At 33.1% G+C, this 23,033-nt stretch overlaps 1 long non-coding RNA gene across 1 annotated transcript; it reads right to left on the minus strand.

Moving 5' to 3' along the window:
- Positions 1 to 1,364: 1,364 nt before the first annotated feature.
- On the minus strand, positions 1,365 to 21,555 carry LOC136212761 (uncharacterized). The gene is made up of 4 exons (XR_010679907.1): positions 21,397 to 21,555; positions 20,676 to 20,821; positions 2,478 to 2,523; positions 1,365 to 1,634 (listed from the first exon to the last, which is right to left on the minus strand). It is a non-coding gene; the product is annotated as an uncharacterized lncRNA (long non-coding RNA).
- Between the last annotated feature and the right edge of the window lie 1,478 nt (positions 21,556 to 23,033).

The following is a 23,033-nucleotide window of genomic DNA, read 5'->3' on the forward strand; positions in this document are numbered from 1 at the left end:
CTGTATTGACGATGTTAAAAGGCTCCTCATCCACCCGGGAACTACTGGCTGATCTCTGCATCATCATCTTCTTCTTCTTTGTCTTGGATCAGGAAGAGAACCGACACCAAAACTATGATATCATTTGATTAGTGCCAAATTGTCAATTAATGCAGCCGCAGCGGCAACTTGACAATTGGGCTTAATACATTAGACACTCCAACTTGTCAACTTTTCTCATTTAGCACCCTAAACTTTTAATGGATCCAATCACACATTTCAACTTGTCTATCCGGGATTTTGGGGATGGGCAAAAAAACCGATCAAATCGGTAACCGAACTGAAAATCGGTAATCTAAACCAGAAAAAGCGGTTAACCGAATCGGTGGTTTTTTTAATGGTTAAAAAATATATAGGTACTGATTTCGGTTTCGGGTTAGAGTTTCAAAAACCGCGGTTAACGGTTAACCAAACCGTTTAATAAATATAATTTTTAATAAAAAAAATTAATATATAATTATATAACATATATTATATAACATATTATAAGATTAAAAAAAGTCTTTAACATAGATTATAATATATATTAATATAAATATATAACATAAATTATATGTCACATCGGTGTCTAATTTTTTTTATATGAAAATCAATTTCAATAAAGAGTATTTTAAATATATGATTAAAATCAAAGGACATTTGCATGTCAATTTGAGTTAAGTTTTCAGAATCACATTTCGTATATCATGATTTGATTCTATTAGATCCGAGATAACATCTTTTGAACTAATTCTTTTTATATTTTTACAGAATCGAGATCGGTTACATACATAGAATTTTTTATAATCGAAATAATAAGCGATAAATAAGGATAAAAATGTGATAATAAGGTCTAATTACATGAATTAGAAGAATTGGGACTAAATTGAAATTTTTAGAAAATAAAATCCTATATTGAGTACAAATCCTAAAGAATAACTAGTGTGAAACCCCGTGCAATGCACGGGATATACCTTAAGTTAAGGTAGTATAAAGATTTCATTTATGTTTTTAGAGATATCAAAAGAAAAAATTCAACAATTTTAGAAAATTATTATATATTAATTCAAAACAAATTATCATTTTGGAAGCATAATTTATACAAAAAAAAAAAGTATTAAAGATAGAAAAAACAATTTGTACTGATGCTAAACTAATATCAAAATGATTATCACCAATTAGTAATAAAAAGATTATAGATAAAGTCTAAAAAGTCTTAAAGATGAGAGGCCAAAAATATTTTGATATGCAAATCTGCTTCCCGCATGAGAAAACATTAAGGAAAAATATATAAATACTAAATATTGTTACAGAAAATATACTTTACACTCAGAATTTCATCCCTGTGCAAATTATAGCCAAATCATAATTAATAGAATTTTACAATGAATGCAATGAAATGAATAAAATCCTTTCATTTTATTATACTATTCTTATTGACATTATAAGCATGTTCGTCTAGTGTACTACAACCTTAGAGTCTCAGTACATAATTCAACATATCACGCCTCATCAAGCAGGTAACCCCACCATGTTTTTGTAAATGCACAATAAATTGGAGTTATGATGAATCAACTCCATAGATAATTCCGTGAAATTGAACTGTCATCCAAAAGCTGCAACACCAAAAGCATAAGTGAATAGGTAACATTTCAAAAATAACTATTATTATCTAGAATACACTCTTGCATCCAAAGGCTCCTAATTATCAACAAATCTAGCTTTAACATCCAGAAACGTTTCTAATTTGTCCACTTAATATAGTATAATAGCAATAATGAATATAATAACAACTTAAGCTAGCAATAACGAATATACTAACAACTTATGCTAAACACACAGGAAGGAAAAAGCTCAACACCTGCAAAATTAAAACATATAATTCAAATAAGAGCTATTATATGAGAAGTACAGAAATAAGAACTATTAAAAAAATGATACAGTTATTAACCTTCTTAATAAGATCTCAAACATCTTGATTATCAACAAATCCTATGTAGCTCCGATCAATTCACTTTTTCATGTACATATTTACAAAGTAGCCAACCTCATACCATGTCCAAATGGTGTTGTAGCTTTTCATTTGTATAATTAATGAAAAACTGTTCAAAACTATTTAGGATGTAATCAAGTTAACATAAATCTAGCCATAACAGAAAAAAATGCAGATATTTGATTTTAAAATATTAAAATTTATCTAAACTTAATTCTATTAAAAATGATAGTGAAATATTTCTAGTTATTCAGTTCTATTTTAGCAAACTGATAATAGCTAGTTAAAAATCATGTCTTATACCTTAGTTGCTCTAAACATTATCAATAGGGTCTCTAACATCAAAGAGGTAAAAAATTTAAAATGTAAGTGAGTCATACATTCTTCAATAAAAATAAAAAGAGAAAAATTTGTAAAAGTGAGTCAGGCATAAAATGCATTATGATATAGTGATTAGAAAATTTACCACTTGAATATGTGTAGATCATTTGGAGGAAGATCAAAGTAGTTTCCTGCACTTGGAGCAAAAATTTGTTGATTTGTTTCATATATTAAATAAAGGTAAAGCCACAAAAATGAACTATATTAACCATTATTGACACAAAATAAAATGACCATTATCCTAATAAAATCATTCAAAACAAATTGAGAATAAGGAAAAGCCATGTTATTGATAGCTATAGGTTGAAGAAGAGCTGTTATTCCAAGATTCACGTAAGCCCCAAAAGTATTCCATCTAATTGCAAGCTTCCTTAAAAATTATAGGAGAGGAAGAGGAAAGAAAAAGATTAAAAATTAGAAATAAGTTCATGAATTACCTGCAAACCTGCAAATTAAAACCAATAATCCCAACAACAATAAAAACATGCATAACAGGAAGCAATTAAAAAGAAACTTTGATTTTGGGCTAGTAAACTGCTAGAGTACTTGTGGTGTTAAAAAGGAGAAACAATGTTATGATCTTTGTTGTTACCACGACTGAACATGTTCCTGGAGAAAACAAAGAAAGATGGTGGTTGTTTCTATCTAGAGATGAACAACTCCTCAGGAAACCAACCAATTGAATTATTTGTTCATTTTTTGCAAGGAAGAAAGGAAACTACAAACCTACGAAAAGGAAAGGAATTGTAAACAACAGCAAGAGAAAAAATGAAGTAGATTAAGGGAGTGAAGCAAGATTCCAATTCAGAGACTATGATCGAAGTAGTTAATCAAGGAGATTGTATAATTGATAGAGGGCAGAGATTAAGGGAGTGGGGGATGAGCAGTTGAGAAGTTATGGTGTTCAAGAATAAAACAAATGTACAAAAGAGCATATATTGTGAAAGTAAAACTTTATTAAAATAAATTGTGAAAATTTGAGACGATGCCACATCAGCTTGAATGTAAGCTACTTTAAATATAGTAATAGATAGATTAAGGAGAAGTAGGTGGAAGAAAGAAGAATTAACCAGAACAATATGGAAGAACTAACTTTCTTTTCTCTTGAGGGGATTTCGAATAAGTTCCCCATTCCTTCTTATATTCTGGGTAGAACTGGAATGAGAGGGATGGATCCTCCATCTTTACCTTTGCTTCATCTACTTTCATAGGGTTTAATTGATTTCAATTGGAGTGTTCCTCCCGAAATAGGGAAAAGAGATCAGAATATTTCCTCTGGTGGTCCTGGCGTTGACGGTGAGGGTTTTAAATGGGAAAGTCGGACATGCTAGGAATTCTTAGAGTTGATTTCGTTTGGGGAAAACAACAGAGAGAACCAGGCTGCTGCCAGCCTCCTTTCCTCCTTCGTCGACGGTTGAATCCGAGAGGTATGGATGGCTATTGATGTCAATTAAGTTAGGAAGAAATAACCAATTCTTTATTTTGCTAATTCATTGATGGACTAATCATAAAGTTTGAAGGGAATGGTTTCTTGTTTTTATTTTTGAGACTACAACACTAACTTCTTTTACTTTCTGTCCTGGCTTTCAATATGTTGATTGTTGCTCATAGTGGGTTTGAACAATTAAGAAGTGAATAATGCATATTAGACATCTTAGTCCTAGAAATGGGTACATGTTTGATTCAGTGGGGATGGGATTGGGTGCCTCAAGGGTATCCCCAAATACTTCAACCAGGGACCATAACTTCTTAAATTTTGAAATTTGTTCAAGTCATGTTTTCAGCAGTATTTCTGCTCTTTTGAACTCCAAACTATGACCTGCAAGCAAGGCCAAAAAGATAGATGAGGCCAAACACTCATTCTATGAATCTAATTAATGGTTCATAGTAAATGATTTTGTCTATAATTGGAGAATTGAGTTATTCCAATCAAATGTTCAATACAAAGAGAAAATCTACCCTTTTGCCTGACATTTAGCATGGATAAATGCAACTCTGAAAGAAGCTCTAATTATTAAGCAGTAGTTCTTGGTTTATGGCATATAAGTCTATGAAAAATTGGTCGTGCAGTAACTACAGTGTGAGTAAGCATTTGAATTATAGCAGTAAGATAATTTCTGGTTTACCTTTTGCTACCTTAGCTATTTTTTTATTCTGCTAATCTCTTTATATATTTATGGGTTTAAAGGTTTGAAGTAGTTCATTGTCTATGAATATGATACAGTATCCTTCTGTGATAATTGAATGCAAGGGGACTCATTAATATGAAGTTTGAATCCTTAATATGTCTTTCAAGATCAGCTCGTTGCTATAATAGAATTTAAACATTTGTTTACCATTTCGGACCCGATTTAAATCGAAGGAGTTGGCTGAAAGAAATTGTTGAAATTGTTTTTAAATAGGTTGTCACCTAATAATGGTTAATTATATTTCAGTTTTTAGTCTAAGAATGTTATTCAGGATAAGTATCATCATGAGTAACTATCATGGGTTGTTTTAGCAGAGTCCAATATTGCTCATTTGAGTTTGGAATTCTATAGTGTTATAGTATAATAGTGTGATCTGGTAGTTACTAGGAGAGTTGTTGTTAAGATGATTTGGCTGGATTTAATTATAGTCAATGTTCTATCCAGAGTTCCTTAGAATTGGTGTTCTGAGATATGGATAGTGATTGAAATTTCAAATTGACCAATTGAAAGCTTATGCTAAGAAATTTTGAATTGAATCAACCCCTAGGATTAAGTATTAATATCTCTTAATTGTTTGCATTAGGAGATGAAAGCTTGGGTTTTAAAAATCTAATTGAGTTGTTATTTTGACGAAATTTTGAGTATAAAGAGTTTAAAGTCTCAACCAAGTAATTTAAGGAGTAAGCACAAGTAATATATGGTAGTTTAGGATTGAATCAATCTTTTTTTTACATGGTTTGAAAAGTTTGGAAGATTTTGTGTCAAACAGTTCTAAGCAAGCTTCAAGTTAGGATAATATTAAAACGATAGTTCTATATCGATTAGTATGTACACACTAGAAATTATTAGGTAATATTATGCTAACACGGTCTTTAAAATTGAGCTATGATATTCTCTTTAAGCTTAATACAATTATCTGAAGTTAGAACTACGTGGTTTTGATTCCTTCTTTGAAATAGCGGGATACGTAGGAAGCTTGATTTTATTATCAAGTCCAAGCCAATTAGGTAAATTAAATTAAATAGTTAGAGTAATTATTTGTTAAAGAGTTTATTAGACGATTAACTTAGCTGATATATAATTTTTTTTAAATCATTTGTTCGTGTAGTGTGGGATTTAAGTGAATAAAATATAGATTAGTATTATTATTTTGAGAATATATTGGTGTTACCCTATGCTGATCAGGTTCAGATTTGACATGATCGGTCGATTTCGTAGAAAATAGGTTTGTCAGGCGTTGGTTATCTTGTCTTCCATTCATACCCGATGCCGTTTAGGGTCGGGTATGACATTATACTTGAATGTAAACTTGATGGATTAATGTTGTAATAAGTACTTTGACGAAATATTATTTACATTTCTTTATGTTTTAAATTGTAAACTTGATGGATTGTTTTTTAGTTCGGTACTTATGTTTGAATTATGAACTTTTATATGAATTCGTTTCGTTTGAGTTTTTGAAATTATGTGTATTTTAATATTGTTTAAAAATTTAGGTTTGGGTAAAAATTATGGTTAACCGTTGATTTTTGGTTAACTGGTGAGAATTGGTTAAAAACCGTTAACCGAAAAATCTAGTCGAAATTAATGGTTAACCGGTTGTATGGTTAACCGATTGATATGGACCGGTTTCGGTTTGGATGATTAAAAAACCGTTGATAACGGTTCGGTTAATTTTTTTAGCCTAATAGACCGGTTAACCGAACCGTGCCCACCCCTTACAGTTAAATGCAATGATGACTTAATATATTTTTTTTTGCTTGTAGTTGTTTTAAAATGGTTTAATTTATATAAATAAAATCATTTAATTTAGAATTCAATAAAATTATTCTGGCGATCTTAAAAACAAAATCACATTGAAAATATGATGTGATTTTTATATCAGTATTAATTAATTTTTACTGATGATTGAAACGATATTTGGCTGTCATCTAGCTGTTTGAGGCGACATGTAGCTTCCATCTAGATGACACATATCGTTTTCGATAATCTAGATGGCAGTTACGTCTCATTTTGATCAGCAAAAAAAAATTGATTATTACTGATGTGGTAGCTATTTTCAGAGTCATTTTATATTTGAAGTCACCGAAATAACTTAATTAAAATAAAATTTAATGATTTTGTTGAGAAAAATTGCAGATCACTATTTTAAAATAATCATAAAAGTTTAATAGCCGGTTGCATGGCATATAAAAATAAGGGTATATAATTTATTAGTCTTTGTATTTTTATCTAATATATTGTTTAGTCCCTTTATTTTAAAAACACATAATAAGGTCCTTATTTTTTGTTAATATCAATCATTTGGTCCTTTTGTCTAGGTTTTTTAGATTTTTAACCGAACATATCTTAGTTTTCAAGACAGCCATTATAGATATAAATGGTCATGTTACTCTGTTGTTTTCCATCTGTCTGTTTATTTCAAATATAACGGTTAAAAATCTAAAAAAAAATAGACAGAAGGATCAAATGGTTAATACTGACAAAAGATATGGATCTTATAATATGTTTTTTAAAATAAAATGACTAAACAATGTATTATGTAAAAAGGAATGGACTAATAAATTATTTACCCTAAAAACAACCATCATAATTATCATTACTTACAACTGTATCCATTACTTGTACCTCATTTGTCCTAAAACATGGTACAAATAATTAATTTTTATAAAAAAATTAATTATTTCAATATTTGACTAAAAATTATTAATGGATTAATTATTATTAATTGAATAAAATTTATTAAATAAAAAATTCAATAAAAGCTTAACATATATAATTATTATTAATAGAAAAAAATATTATAAAAATTAGGGATAAGATGTAAAAATACCCCTATCATTTAAGTCAAGATTAATTTTACCCCTAACGTCTAAAATTGTACAATTTTACTTCTAACGTTAACAATTTGGGTCAATTTGAGAAATAATTCATCAAATTGTCTTTCTCGGTCATGAATATTGCCATCTACAGTTCACATGTGCGTCATTTTATCACTAATTAGTAACAGGTCACAAATATATGATTAAATGGAAAAAATTAAAAATTAAAAATATATATATTGTATTTTGTACGAGATGGAAAAAAAATTCAAATATTTCGCTGAATTTAAAAATTTTAATTTTCAATTTTATTATTAAATAATAAAAAATATGAAAAAAAAAATTAGAATCAACACACATGTAATTGATGCAGAAGAAGGAACAAAATATCTGGATTTTATAATAATGTCTGAAATTGATCCAACTTGTCAACGTTAAGGGTAACATTGCTCTTCACTGCCAATGTTAGGGGTAAAATTTCTATTGGTTGGAAACATTACGAGTACTTTTGCACCTTATCCCTAAAAATTAAAAGCTTAACATGCATAATCGAAAGAATGAGGTCATATATATTAAAATAAACATAACATTTTATGATGATCAATCATTAAGGTCAATGACTTTGAAGCGTTGCCATATATGCTCCACTCTATCACGGATGTCTAAATCCCGTGCGATTCTCGTAAAATTTTGAACATGTCCATGTTCAAGGTCTCACTAACATATGGAGCAAATACTTCTTCGTGATACGTTCTCATGTGTGTATGTCGCTCTTCTTCAACATTCATGTTGTGTATGTCGCTCCATGATATCGTGGAGTTTGCTTTTATCCCAACTTATGGTCGATCCACGAACTATTGCATATCACTAGACTACTGGAGGGGGGAGATCGCCTCTGCTTCTTAGCCAGCGGAGAGATTTTCTCATGATTTTCAAAGTCGGGTGAAAGGCATTTCTTTTTAGGCTAGGAAAACGATCTCTTCAAATTTGCAAAAGGACCACACATGGTGAATCAAAGTCCTCGCAAGAAGATGAAAGAAAATTAAAAAGCTAAACTCGATAAGAGGTTTAGTTAATTGGGGCACAGTGGGTGTGTCTCAAGAATTTGGGACATCAAATATTTTTATCCCATGTTAGCATACGATACTTTTGGAGGAAATCTCACTGCCCTTTTGAAAAATAAATGCATCGTACCACAAGTGTGACAAAAGATCGATGCTTGGAAAAATGTGACCTTAAACAACATATAGCTAAAATGTACAAAGTTTCCACCCGATCAACTAGACTGAGAAATTCAGTATAGTAGATAGAGCGCTCGACTACTATACCCTTCAAAGGTAGGTTCGGGACACCCACTTACTTATCTCTAATGTTAAATTAATTTAAAATTTACACTTGGTTTATTTCAAATGATTCTTGGATTGATTAGTTGATATGAGGGCGAGCCTTGGCGCAACGGTAAAACGTTGTTGTCGTGTGACCGAAGGTCACGGGTTCAAGTCTTAGGAGCAGCCTCTTGTCAAAAAAAATTGGCAAGGGAAGGCTTGCTCCCAGTACACCCTTGTGGTAGGACCCCTCCCTGGACCCTCGCTTAGCGGGGACGCGTAATGTAGAGAGTAAGACTGCGACGAGAAAAGTCGTGAAACACAATTAATTCTAATTTAGTAATTAATTAATTATTAAAAATATCTTCGAAATATCATTCTAAATGTCAATCAACTCATTTTAGGTATATAATACTCAAAATAGTCAATTAGACTTTATTATGAAAATTTGATCCCTAATTTCGACAATTGATCTATCCTTAATATGGTTTAACAAATAAAATGACGGATTTAATCGTTTATTAACTTTATCTTTTATTAACCTTGGTGAAACACCATGAGAAACAAATAAGTCAATTCTAAATTAAATCACATCATCACGCCATTTATTCAAGGGATAATTCTAAAAATAACTCATGTGGTTTCGTTGATTTACAAATGGATGCATGTGGTTTTTTATTGCAACAAAAAAAAAGACGGAGGTCCTCGTCCATTAGCAAATCAATTACGTTTAGGTTGATACTGCCAATTTGATCATTGATGGCCTCAAAATATAAACTTCCAAGAATTGATGATATTTTAAGCAACTTTAATTTTTTTTTAAATCAATTTTAAGGTCATTTAGGTTTCGTTTGGTTAGGAGATAGAAAGTTAATTTATAAAAAGAGAAAGCACCAAAAACCGACTCGAAAGAACCAACTTGTCTGCCCCATAACTACCCTCGTGAGTGCGGCACACATCCTTTTCTTTCTTTCAGAGCCGTTTTGTATCAATTTTGAAAAATTAAAAATGTGGTACTAAGTAAATTTAATTCTTGGACTTTTTTATTTTAAGGTCATGAATGGTCAAATTGATAGTTTCAATATAAAAGTTTTTGGTTTTGCTAATAACACTATAGGCACTCATCTGCAAATTTGTGAAACCATAGGAGTTATTTTTAGAATTATTTATTTATTAAATTATTAGAACCCATAAGTGTTGGAAAGTAATTCCTTGATTGATTTTGATTTACAACAGTCAATATATATACAATGATAAATAGCATAAATTTAGGCTATTAAAGATACACTTTCTTAATTTTAGAAGATATGGAAAGTCAATAGTCAAATATATCAAAGATACACTTTCCTAATACTAGCTATGCATAATGGAAAGTCAAAGTCAAATATAATATTGATCACACCCCTGCAGTCGAAGCGGGAGGTCATCGAACGCTTAGACTGTCACGGAAATCATTAAAAAGTACACGCAGAAGCCCTTTTGTAAAAATATTTGCAATCTGATATCGGGATGGAACATGAAGGACACAAACTTCGCCACGGGTAACCTTTTCGTGAACAAAGTGAATGTATATCTCAATATGTTTAGTGTGCTGATGCTGAACTAGATTACCTGGTAAGTATATCGCACTAACATTGTCACAGCAATTGAGTGTCGCCTTTTGGATTGGACAATGGAGCTCAAGAAGAAGATTTCTGATCCAGCATGATGCAAATACACCATTAGCAACTCCCCTATATTCGGCCTCAGCACTAGAATGGGAAAGTGTAGGCTGACGTTGGGAAGACCAAGAAATTAGGTTGTCACTGAGAAAGATACAATAACCAGAAGTAGAACGCCGAGTCTCCGAGCAACCACCCCAATCAGCATCTGTATAGGAGACCAAGTTGTCGACATTGGACATGTAGAGATGGAGACCAAATTCAAGAGACCCCTGAATGTATCATAAAATGTGTTTGAGAGCAACCATATAGTCAATACGAGGGTCATGCATATGAAGACGCACTTGTTGGATGACATAAGATATATCTGGCGGGGTGAATGTAAGATACTGCAAAGCCCCCGGTTAGCTGACAGTATTTGGTCCGATCATCAGTCAACTTCGGTTTTGTGTTAACAGGTGTACGAGAAGGGCTATAATAAGACATACCGGCCTGTTCTAGAATTTCTTCTATATACTATTTTTGTGATAAAAAAAAATAAGCCATCGCCTAGTACATGTGATAGCAATACCCAAGAAATAACTGAGAGGACCAAGATCTTTCATAGCAAATTCGGCACTTAAAAGTTCCATAATAGACTAACGGAGACTGTCAGAAGAAGTTGTGAGAATGATGTCGTCGATATAAAGAAGTATGTATGTCGTATCAGAGCCTCGGCGATATATGAATAATGAGTGATCAGACTTACTGTGTGAGAAACCAATGGCGGCAACAAAATCTGCAAACCTCTGGTACCAAGCACGATGGGCTTGTTTCAGGCCATAAAAGGACTTTTTCAACAAATAGATATGATTAGGAAAAGTCTGGTTCCGAAAACCCAACGGTTGATGCATATATACGGTTTTAGTGAGGTTACCATGGAGAAATACATTCTTGACATCGAGCTGGTGGATGGGCCAAGAATGAGATAATGCAATACTGAGGACAGTGCAAATTGATGCCGGTTTGACCACCAGGCTAAAAGTCTCCTCACAATCAATGCCCTTCTACAAGACAGGCTTTATACCTCTCAAAGGAACCATTAGCTTTCTTTTTATGACGAAAAATCCATATGGATCGAATCACGTTAACATTATTAGGCCTTGGAACTAACTCGCATGCCTTAATTTCTCAATTATAGCATTAAATTCATCCATCATGGCATTTTTCCAATTTGGGTCACGGAGAGCATAGCATGTATATGATTTTTGGGTAGGGGAAAAATGGAAATGGTGGTTTCGGTGTTTAAGTTGGTAGAGTACTTCGGATTGGATTTAGAAATGTCGTGTTGTGCCCGAGTAATCATACGGCAGAGCGCAGGATTAGTGGGATTGGGCCTATTTGGAGCTGATTGGGCCATAGGTGAAGATGGTGTTGCATTAAGAGAGGGAAAGGAAGTATAGTACTGATGGGTTGGTGGTGGGCCTGGATGTTGGGTCGACTGGGGTGGGAGAAGTGGGCCGAGTTGGTTGAGGAGGCTGAAGTGGGCTTATTTGTTGCATGTGGTGAATGTAAAAAGGGTTGATGTTTGTTTCCAAAAAATCATCACGAGGTTGTGGAGGAATTATATTGGAAAAAGGAAAAGAGTGTTCATCAAATAACACATGATGAGCTACAAATGTTTTTCGGCTCTTCAAATCGTAGCACTTATATCATCTATGATTACGAGGGTAGCCGAGGAAAACACAAAGGGTGGACCTTTCTTGCAATTTATGAATAGTGTTTGGAGAAAATAATGGAAAGGAAAGACATCCAAAAATACGTAGGTGAGAGTACGAAGGATCTTTTTGGTAGAGAAGTTGAGTTGGGGAAGAGGAATTTAACACTTTGTTTGGAAGAATATTTAGAAGATATGTAGCCATGGAAAGAGCGTGATGCCAGAAAGCGGGTGGAAAAAAAGCATAGGCAAGCAATGTCCAAATAATATTGTTTATCAATCAGATATGACACTCGACTTTTCCGTTTTGGGATGAAGTATGGGGACAAGAAAGACGGAATTGCATTCCATTTTGACATGCAAAATTTTGAAAAAGGCCATTGTCAAATTCTTTGCCATTATCACATTGTAAATTTTTAATGGGTCGTTCAAATTGTGTTTTGACAAAAGACTGAAAATTGGTAAATAGAGAGAACACTTGGGATTTGTTAGAAATAGGAAATGTCCATAAAAATTTACTAAAGTCATCAACAAATAGCACATAGTAACTATGCCTGTTAAAACTTGCTACGGGTGACGTCCAAAGATCACTATGAACTATGTCAAACGAAAAAGCAGTAAACGACATTGAATTATAAAATGGTAAACGAATATGTTTTCCCAAAGGACAAGAAGCACAAAATGATGGTTTGGACTTATCACATTCAATAAAAATTCTAACTACACAGAGTGCTTACAGTACTAGGTCCCGGATGTCCGAGATGACTATGCTATAAATCAAAAGATAAAGCAGTAAAGATGGAATTGGATTTGGATGAGGTGGTCTGATTTATGGTGGAGAGCGGATATAGATCCCTCGTGCTGTCATATCTCATTATTTTGTTCCCCATCCGTAAATCCTTCACACAAAAGCTAAATGGATCCAAATCAATGGAAACTGAATTATCAGTTGTGAATTTGCGGACAGAGATAAGATTTTTAATTAACTTGGGTGCATGCAACACATTGTTTAGTATTAAAGGTGGGTGAGGAGGGATAAAAGTGGTGTTTCCATAATCGTGAATCAGAATCAAATGGCCATTTCCAACAATAATGTGATGATTAATATTGCTCGAATTAAAATAAGAGGAGAGTGTACCTGGATTTGAGGTCATATGAGATGTAGCACCGGTATAAGAATAAAGGCGATGTCCAAGATTGTGCTAACTATCGAGGAATCAAATTAATGAGTCACACTATGAAATTTTGGGAGTCAGTGATCGAACAAAGGCTAAGGAGGACGGTGAAGATCTCGGAAAACCATTTGGCTTTATACCGGGAAGATCAACTATGGAAGCCATCCATCTAATAAGACAATTAATGGAGCACTATCGAAATAAGAAGAAAGACTTGCATATGGTTTTTATTGACTTGGAGAAGGCATATGATAAGGTGCCAATGGAAGTATTTTGGTGGGCGTTAATAAGGAAATGCATTTCTCGAAAATATATTGACATCATAAAGGACATATATGAGGGAGCACGCACGAGTGTACGTACCAGTGTTGGGAAGACTGAAGAGTTCCCTATTACGATTAGAGTGCATTAGGGTTCTGCACTAAGCCCATTTCTTTTTGCCATCGTTATGGATGAACTAACGAGTTCACTTCAAGATATGGTATACCATGGTGCATGTTGTTTGTAGATGATATTGTGTTGGTTGATGAGATGAAAGAAGGCGTGGAGAGGAAGTTAGAACTATGGAGACAAACTTTAGAATCTAGAGGCTTTAAGTTGAGCCGAAGTAAGACAGCATATTTGGAGTGTAAGTTTAGCGGCGATAGGAGTAGGGAGACAAGGACAATCACCCTAGATGGGAGAGTTGTTCAAGCATCGGATTGCTTCCGCTATTTAGGATCTATTATCCAAAGGGATGGAGAAGTAGATGGAGATGTTTCTCATAGGATTAAATCAAAGTGGGCGAAGTGGAAGAGTGCTACGGGTTTCCTTTGTGACCCTGGCATGCCTAATAGATTGAAGGGAAAATTCTACCACATGGAAATCAGACCAGCATTGTTATATGGTACGGAGTGTTGGGTAGTGAAACACTGTCACATTCATAAGATGTCAGTGGCGAAGCTGCGTATGTTGAGATGGATGTGTGGTCATACGAGAAAGGATCAAGTGAGTAATGAAATAATTAGGACAAAAGTAGGGGTTACAGCTATTGAGAATAAAATGAGGAAAAACCGACTAAGGTGGTTTGGCCATGTAAGACGAAGAGCCTTGATGCGCCGGTTAGGAGGACTGAAGAGTGGCAAAGGGATGTAGTGGTCAAGGGTAGGGGAAGACTTAAGCAAGCTTGGAGGAGGGTGATCGAGAGTGATATGAGTTTATTGGGGATTGAGGAAAATATGGTAGTGGATAGGACATAGTGGAGGGAGAGAATTCGTGTCGCTGACACGACTTGATTTCACGGTTTTATATGATGGTTCATGTTAGCCGATCCCGAATCATTTCGGGACTAAGGCTTTGTTGTTGTTGTTATTGGAGGAGGAGGAGCTAATATGAGGGTGTTTATCTGATAGGGGTCGAAAACCCATATCTTTAGGTACGGTTTTTAGCATAGTTTTGATCAGTTTTCATTCAATAAGCGAGTATTTCTCGCACTTTGATGCATGTGTGCGTGATAATTAGTTTTAGTATATGTTTTATTTAATTTTGTAATTTCTAGCTGTTTTCTGTTTGTCTTCAAGCAAATATTGCTAAAATATCACACACGTGAACTTCACTTCTTTTATTTCGGCTAATTGATCCACCAAAGGTCACACCAAATGGAGTTTTTACTCGAATCTAACGACTGGTGGGTCAATTTAGCCTTTGGACTAACATTGTTTGGAGTTTATGTGCGTGTGTATGTTAAAAAGGGACCAATTTCGGGCAAAAATTGTGTCTTGGGGACCCTCGGCAGTCGCTTGACGAGCTGGCCTGCGAGAATCAGTAAAAATACTAATTCCCGGCCCCACAACTCGCGCTCCACGACTCCACCTATATTGGGAAACAAGTTAGATTAGGTTTAGACACGAAATTACAACTATAAATAGAACATTGTATCTTTATTTTTAGATATCTCTTAGTTTTGTAAAGAAACTGATAACAACCCAAATTATTCTAATGAGAAATAAAGGAAAAATTAATAGAAATAATGACAAACCATTATTTCCTATAAAAGTGGGATTTATGCATGATTAGTATGGAATTCATGATAATTAATGCAGGATTAATGCAGGGGTCACTAAATCGTTATCAAGGAGAAGCCTCCGACATTGATGATACTAACAACTCCATTAATACTGAAACCATCGAGTATAACTAAAGTAACATCAAAACCCATATTCAAGGACAATAAAGGGGATTAATGCGATTGTTACAGAATTGCATATAAATACCTCAGCTTCCTGTGATCAAAGGTACACATAATATTCTAACCCTACTTTGTGATTACAGATTATTCTCTCAAGAATATTACTGACTTAGGCATCGAAGTGTCCCCGGCTGATCCCAACGGCGCCTCATATGGAAGGGCTCCGATCAAGGATTTTTTCACAAGTTATCAATTGGTGTGGTGAACGTGGAATTCTAAGATTAATAGAATTTACACGACGAACATAAAATGTTTTCAAAAAGGCTAAACCCTCCCACTGGAGGAACCTCTATATCAGCAGTCGCAGAAAGGTCTCCATAACACCATCTATTGAAGGGATCTCTAACAAACAGAAGATCACAAAATCTTGATTGTATAGAGTTTCACAAAGAACAAAACAATGGAGTCAAATCTCAAACATTGGCTCAATCAGTACAAACAAATCTATCCAAATATAGGGTTATCTATATATTGGTGGGAAAAAGTTTTCTACAATAAATCTGGAATTTTATGATAAACAAGATAAGTTTTTTCCCCTTTCTTGTTCCATTTTTAATTAAAGAAATTTGAAATTCCTTACCTTTATGAAATGTTATGAATATCATATATGTTATTAGATAAATCTAATAAACTGTGAAAGATGAAGTCATGGAGATAGATATTTCATTAAATCTTGCATGCTTAATATGTCTCATATTTTTATGCATGACAGGTGTAACAGGCTATTATCATTGAATTAGTACAAAATGCATGTATAAGACCCAAAATTACAGATGATTTAGGTCTGATCAGTCTTTTGGATGAACATGCATATAATTATTAGAAGAAATTACAAAGAAAATCATATTTGGTTTTTTCTTGTACAGTTCACCATCATCTATGTATGGCTTTTCTCATATATAGTATTTTTAATTTAAAATATTAGAAATTCATGTTTTTAATTATTGTTTTGTCAAACAGTTATTTCATCCATTTTTTACAGAGATGTGTCTATTCATATCGAAACTGTTTATTTGACATTGTTAGAATTTTTTTTACCAACATAAAAGACTTGAGAATATTGAGTCTATTTATGATTATCTCGTAATCGTCCATAACCATTAGGGCCATTAGGGGCTGATGAATTACTAAATTGGATAAACAAAACTTTCATGTCCCGAGCTAACTACAAAAGAGTACAAGTGTCAGTTTCGAATGAGAACATTAATTTATGCAAAGTTCTTAGGCTATACATGAGTGTTCTTTAAAGATTGTTTGGATGATGGCAATTGAAGGTATGTGTGGGTGAATTTTGGGTAATTTTCCTTACATCCCGAATTGAAGGAGAATCATGGTACATGTCTTTTTCTTCCAAAATTACCCTTTGTCTTTTATTTTATTTATACAAATGAAAGGATATGAGATTAATTTTATACATAACTATATTATTAAATCACTGCTTCCCTTACTTTAATTATATTTCATCTCCAAACGAGGCCTTAATGATCTCATAATGTCATTAATGCATGATAACATAATATTAGTTACAAGTAAAAAGTAATTATATCTTACCCAATATTGAAGGTTATAATGTTTATGATATTTAAAATAAATTTATTATCTTGGGTGATAATATGCATTAAAATGCAAAAGACATTGTTTTTAACCTTTGTCATTATGGTTTTTTATTATTAAAAATTCATTATGATATTTATGTGCAATAGTAACCTTTATGGTTATGACTGTTATATATGGTATTATTAAAGCAAGCACGATTAAAATTCTATTATGAATTTGTTTGGCATATAATATTTACTTTTTTATCCTTTGACTAAGTTCATTCTAGAGTTAGGGACTAACGTGAAGGAATTACTGAGTTGATTCCAAGATGAACTAAAAATTCCATAAGGAGACACTGCATCATACATGATATTTGCCAACGAGGCCAATGCAAACAGTCTTTCGATATGAAGTCTGTTCCATGGATCAAACCATTGATCCCTAAAGTAAGTGAATATAGCTTGTATGCGTTACCACAATCTTTTAATAATCGACAAGGTATGCCCCACTTCTGGAGTTCTTTCAGTACGAACCCACAAGTACAAGGGAATCGATAATACTACAACTAGTGCCAAACACTGGCATGAAAAATAAAGCTCAATCCAGAGAAGTGTACATTCGGAGCCACTTCAGAAAAAAATTCTTTGGTTATGTCATTAGGCAAAAAGGAAAGATCCAAAGGTTGAACAGGCGGATGATCGTACTAGGAAGGTCCATACCTTGTTAACAGGAATTCGCCATCCACAGCACGGATCTTGGGGTACGAGGCGGACAAAAGGTTTAAAGCTCCCAACTTGCCATAATATAAAGAAGAAGAGTCAGTATAAATGGGACATTACATATCCCGAACCCAAAAAAATGGATCATGTAATCGTTGGAAGAAACGCCAAGGCGAATTGCAGGTTCCATAGAAGAACTGGCTAGAAGTTTGCTGGGAGCTGGAAAAGTAGAAGATAGATTTGTCTAGAATAACAAATAACAAGACAACGACAAGCAAAAGATAGAGCCTAGAAATAAATCCAAAAGTGTCATTAATGTCATAGCAGGTGGATCAGGTATCAGCCACTCGTGAAAAAAGAAGTCAAAATATCCGCCCTGGATAAAACATCCCTCAATCACCCTTTTTGCAGAAACATGTCCAATAATCCCTCCACATGCAGATGCATTGGTAGTAACAATGGCGATTGAAGGATGGGAGATGAAGCAAGTCATTATTGACACGTAGCTAAACATGGCGAAAGATGCAACTGTAGTTGCTCAGAAAAGACGGAACCATGGGCCTAAAAATCAGTATTTTTACGTATTCTTATATGTGCATTAAACTGTTATAGTATCCTATATTTTATAATTTAATCTTTCTCACCATATTTCTTATATTCATTTGACTAGTTTTGTTCTATTTCTTTCCAAATTCTATAGAAGAAGAAATAGCAAAGCTGAAGAAGGCGGATGCAATCAAAGAGGTGATATACGCCCAATGTCTGCTGAATGAAAAATCCCACAGTCGGATTAGCTACCTCAAAAATAGGACAAAGTGATCCCCCATCTAAGGCGGGTCCACTTACCTCAAAGATAGGACAAAGTGATCCCCTATCAAGGGCGGGTTTTAACAAGGCTCTCAAAAAGACCGGTATCCATTGTAATAAAGGCAATGACATTGCCCCATTAAATAAACTAATCTTTGTTATCAAACATGTTTATCATTTTTTTGTAGAGTTCATAGACAACATAAATGTCTCCATACATAGGGAGGGGAAATAACAAAGTAAAAGTCCAATCAAGGGTAAATTCTCTTCCCAGTGAAAGAAATCCATAAACCTTAGCATAAGCTTTTAGGGGACGGCTGGCCACCTACCCTAGTAATTCGGAGAAAATCTAAGGTGAATTGAAAGCGTATTATATCCATATATGATCCCATATAGGGCAGGTCTTATCCATAAGATCCTACATAAAAGTCCCAACACGGGCAACTTCTCTAAAAGCTCAAAACTCTTTTCATAAGAGAACACAAAGTCCCACCACTGGCAGCTTCTCTAAAAGCTTAAAAAGACAAAGTCCCTTCAAATGGCAGATTTTCTTCCTCATAAAGGAATCTTACACGAAGTCCCTTCAAAGGGCTAAGGTTTTAATGAGGCTCACAAAAAGGTCATCCTCCGTTGTAATTAAAACAATAAGTTGTAACAGTTACATTAAAGTATTGGGGGATCAGAAAATTGGAGAAAAATAGAGTGAAAAACAACATTTTGTCGGAAACCAAGCAAAGGATAAACAACAAAAGAAAATGAGAAAACCATGTACCTGTTGAAAGAGGAAGAGCACGGAAAAAGTTGCAAGTGAAGAAGAAAGGATGAGATAAAATGGGGCAAGTGAAGAAGAAAGAATAAGAGAAAATGGTGTGATAGATGGAAACAAAGAGTTCACAAAGCTTTAATGAAGGACCAAAAGAGATGTAATATCTAAACACGCCACATCAAAATAGTTTTAGTTTTTATATCTTTTTTACTTCCTAGATCAGAAAAGTAATTGTATGCAGAGGGAATTGATTCCCTGCCTGCTCAAATGTACCTTCACTCTGTAAATGTAATAAAAGAATTACTCATTTGGGGTGGCGTGTTCAGAAATTTTTTGAAAATTAGAGCAAGTCACTGGAAGAAACAGTAAACATTGAAGAGTGTTGCACATTGGCGTTTTTAGAAAGTAATTTTCACAAAGCAAGTCTAGTGGACACATTTTGTATGTGTTTTCACAGAGAAAGGAGTAGATAAGGGTTTAGTCACAAAATTAGTATGTTATTGAAATTGTGTGTGTACTTGTGTCGGTTGAAAAATAATAGCAATAAAAAGAGAGTTTTTATGTGTGGACACACGTTGTCTCTTTAATTGGCCTAATGTGGCGCGTGGCCCACTTAATATTGGCACCCACTAGTTGAAGCCTCTCGATCCATCCTCCTTGAGAATGGATTGTCTAAAATTTGAATATTAAGTTTAAGCATCTGATTACACGAGGTAGCATAAATTCTTCTGAATCTGCCATCTGCAATCACTCATGTGATTTTGGAAAATAAGATACTTTAAAGTCTTATCTACACCTAATTTACTTATATCTATCTCTCCTACCTCGTAGACTACCACTGCATGATGCTCTCCCCATCCCTCATCTGAAGCCGTCTCTGTAAATACTTCTAGATCTTTATCCTTATCGAGAATGTGGTAGCGATTATCTTTAAATAAGTCATTAAATGCCTTATTCGATGCTACATTAATACAGCAAAGGAATGGTGCATCTAAAGGTACTGGTGTATTTATGTCATTGATCTCTTCCCAATCTATGAGTCTAGCCGCCTTATCATCATCAATAGGTATACAAAAATCCATGCAATAATTGAGTATATTCTCAAGCACATTTTGATATGGTTTTAATGGGTTGTTATCAGGATGATTCATAACAAAGGCTGGGTTAAGTGAGAAAGTACGTTTAGCTTTAAAATCAGTGTATGATATTCTGGTTTTTAAGCAAATATTTACTTCCATTATAGAAGCAAAATTATTCGCAACACGTCATGCATTTGACAAAATTTAATTAATTAATAATTAATAAGATGAAGTAAAAAAATGACATAATTGAGAGATTGAAAATAAAATTATTTTACCATATTTGTCTTGTATTCTAGCCTCTGGAATACAAGCAGGGTTAATCCAAAATTCTGTTACCGGAAATAATCCTTCCTTTACTTCGCTAGAGTATAACATGTCAGACCCTTCTTCGAGGAAGAAACGTTTAGTAGTAGGATTCATTCTGAACAAGAAAGCAGATTGAAAATATAAGATATAAAATAAAAAAATAGAAGATATAACAATATTAAATAGTAATTTTAAAAACTTAATCTTCACCCACTACCTACCAATATCATGCTTATGAGTAAGACTATCTACTCAATAGTAGTGAGTCATGCTTAAGAGCTCCTACCTACCGTAATAGTTGGATTTTGGCTCTTTATGAAAATAATTCCTCATAAGTACCCTAATTAAATATTATTCCTACTCTAGGACTAATATTAACCAGAGTAACGAAAGCAAAATCGGTATTAAATTTTATGGTGAAAATTAATAAAGTTAAGTGGGCATGGATGTAATTTACCACTATATTTTCTATTTCCGTAGTAGTAAAAGAATGAGAAAACAAAGTTTTGCAAATGGTTTAAGATTCCAAGAAGCAAGAAAGACTCGCATATTAGTTAAAACAATAAGTTGTAACAGCTACATTGGAGTATTGGGGGATCAGAAAATTGAAGGAAAATAGAGTGAAAAACAACATTTTGTCGGAAACCAAGCAAAGGATAAACAACAAAAGAAAAGGAGAAAACAATGTACCTGTTGAAAGAGGAAGAGCACGGAAAGATTTGCAAGTAAAAAGGAAAGAAGAAGATAAAATGGATTACAAGTGAAGAAGAAAGAAGAAGAGAAAATGGTGTGACGGAGGGGAAGAAAGAGTTCACAAAACTTTAATGAAGGACCAAAAGAGATGTACTACCTAAACACGCCACATCAAAATAGTTTTAGTTTCTATATTTTTTTTACTTCCCACATCAGAAAAGTAGTTGTATACTGAGGGAATTGATTCCTTGCCTACTCAAATGTATTTTCACTCTGTAAAAGTAATAAAAGAATTACTCATATGAGGTGGCATGTTCCAAAAATTTTTGAAAATTAAAGCAAATCACTGGAAGAAACAGTGAGCATTGAAGAGTGCTGCTCATTGGCGTGTTCAGAAAGTAATTTTCACAAAGCAAGTCTAGTGAACACATTTTGTATGTGTTTTCATAGAGAAATGAGTAGACAATGGTACTCACAAAATTAGTATGTTATTGAAATTGTGTGTGTACTTGTGTCAGTTGAAAAATAATAGCAATAAAAAAAGAGTTTTTATGTATGGACAAATGATGTCTCTTTAATTGGCCTAATGTAACGTGTGGCCCACAAGTTTTATATTAAGTGTGTCTGTTTTCTGGGGTTTGTTTTTGGAGGTAATAAAAGGTAAAGTAAATATATATATATATATATATATATATATATTTTAATAAAAACCAAACAGTAGTAATATGGGGCACTTGCCCCACTAACCCTCATCTTCAGAAAAGTATCCATCTGCTAGTTCTGAAAAAAAAAAAACTTCAAAACCACCATTAACGACTCTGCAACGTAAAAGCTGTGAATTGAGAGGTTGAAGAAGACACGCATTTTTTAATTTTCACTTTTTCAGCATGAAACCTTGCTGTTTAAATTGTTAATGAATTAAAATAAAATAAAATTGAAAAAATAATTATTCCCAAGACAATGACAACCACAACTTCATAGCCATATATATGTACTTTTCCTAGGACTTTCTCGTTTTAATGCTATAAAAAAAATATAGTAATATACTATAATAAATATTATTTTCTTCTTCCTTTTGTTTTAATTCAAGCACAATGCTTGCCTTATAAAATCTAGGGTTCTAATGTTTTTCAATATCAATTTATTTTATTATATATTCATAAAATTTATTTATTTATTTTGAGCAATTCATGAAATTTATTTCATTATATTTTTAAGTATTTTATCAAATTAAATTCGGATTGAAAAATAAACCAAAAAAATAAAATAAAAATTGTTAAAGGGAAAAGGTCTTAGTTATTGTTTTTAACAGTTATAAACATATATTTTTATAATAAACCAATAATTTTGTCTATAAAAAATATAAAAAATAATTAAAAATATCATGCAAAATGTTTTTATTTTTATCAAATAATATATTTTTTTTCTATATATATCTCAACTAGTTTTAAATTATGTATTTAATTTAATATGAAAATACATTAACTTGCCACCCTAAATTTGATTAAATGCATTACATCCATTTGGCTCCTTAAACTAAATTTTTAAAATTAATTATGACGTTAAACTATCAAAATTATCAATATGTCTGTCAATTAAATAAAAATCATCAACGTATTCTCCATTTTATCCTA

Source organism: Euphorbia lathyris, chromosome 1 (genome assembly GCF_963576675.1).
Source record: "Euphorbia lathyris chromosome 1, ddEupLath1.1, whole genome shotgun sequence".
Lineage (NCBI taxonomy): Eukaryota > Viridiplantae > Streptophyta > Magnoliopsida > Malpighiales > Euphorbiaceae > Euphorbia > Euphorbia lathyris.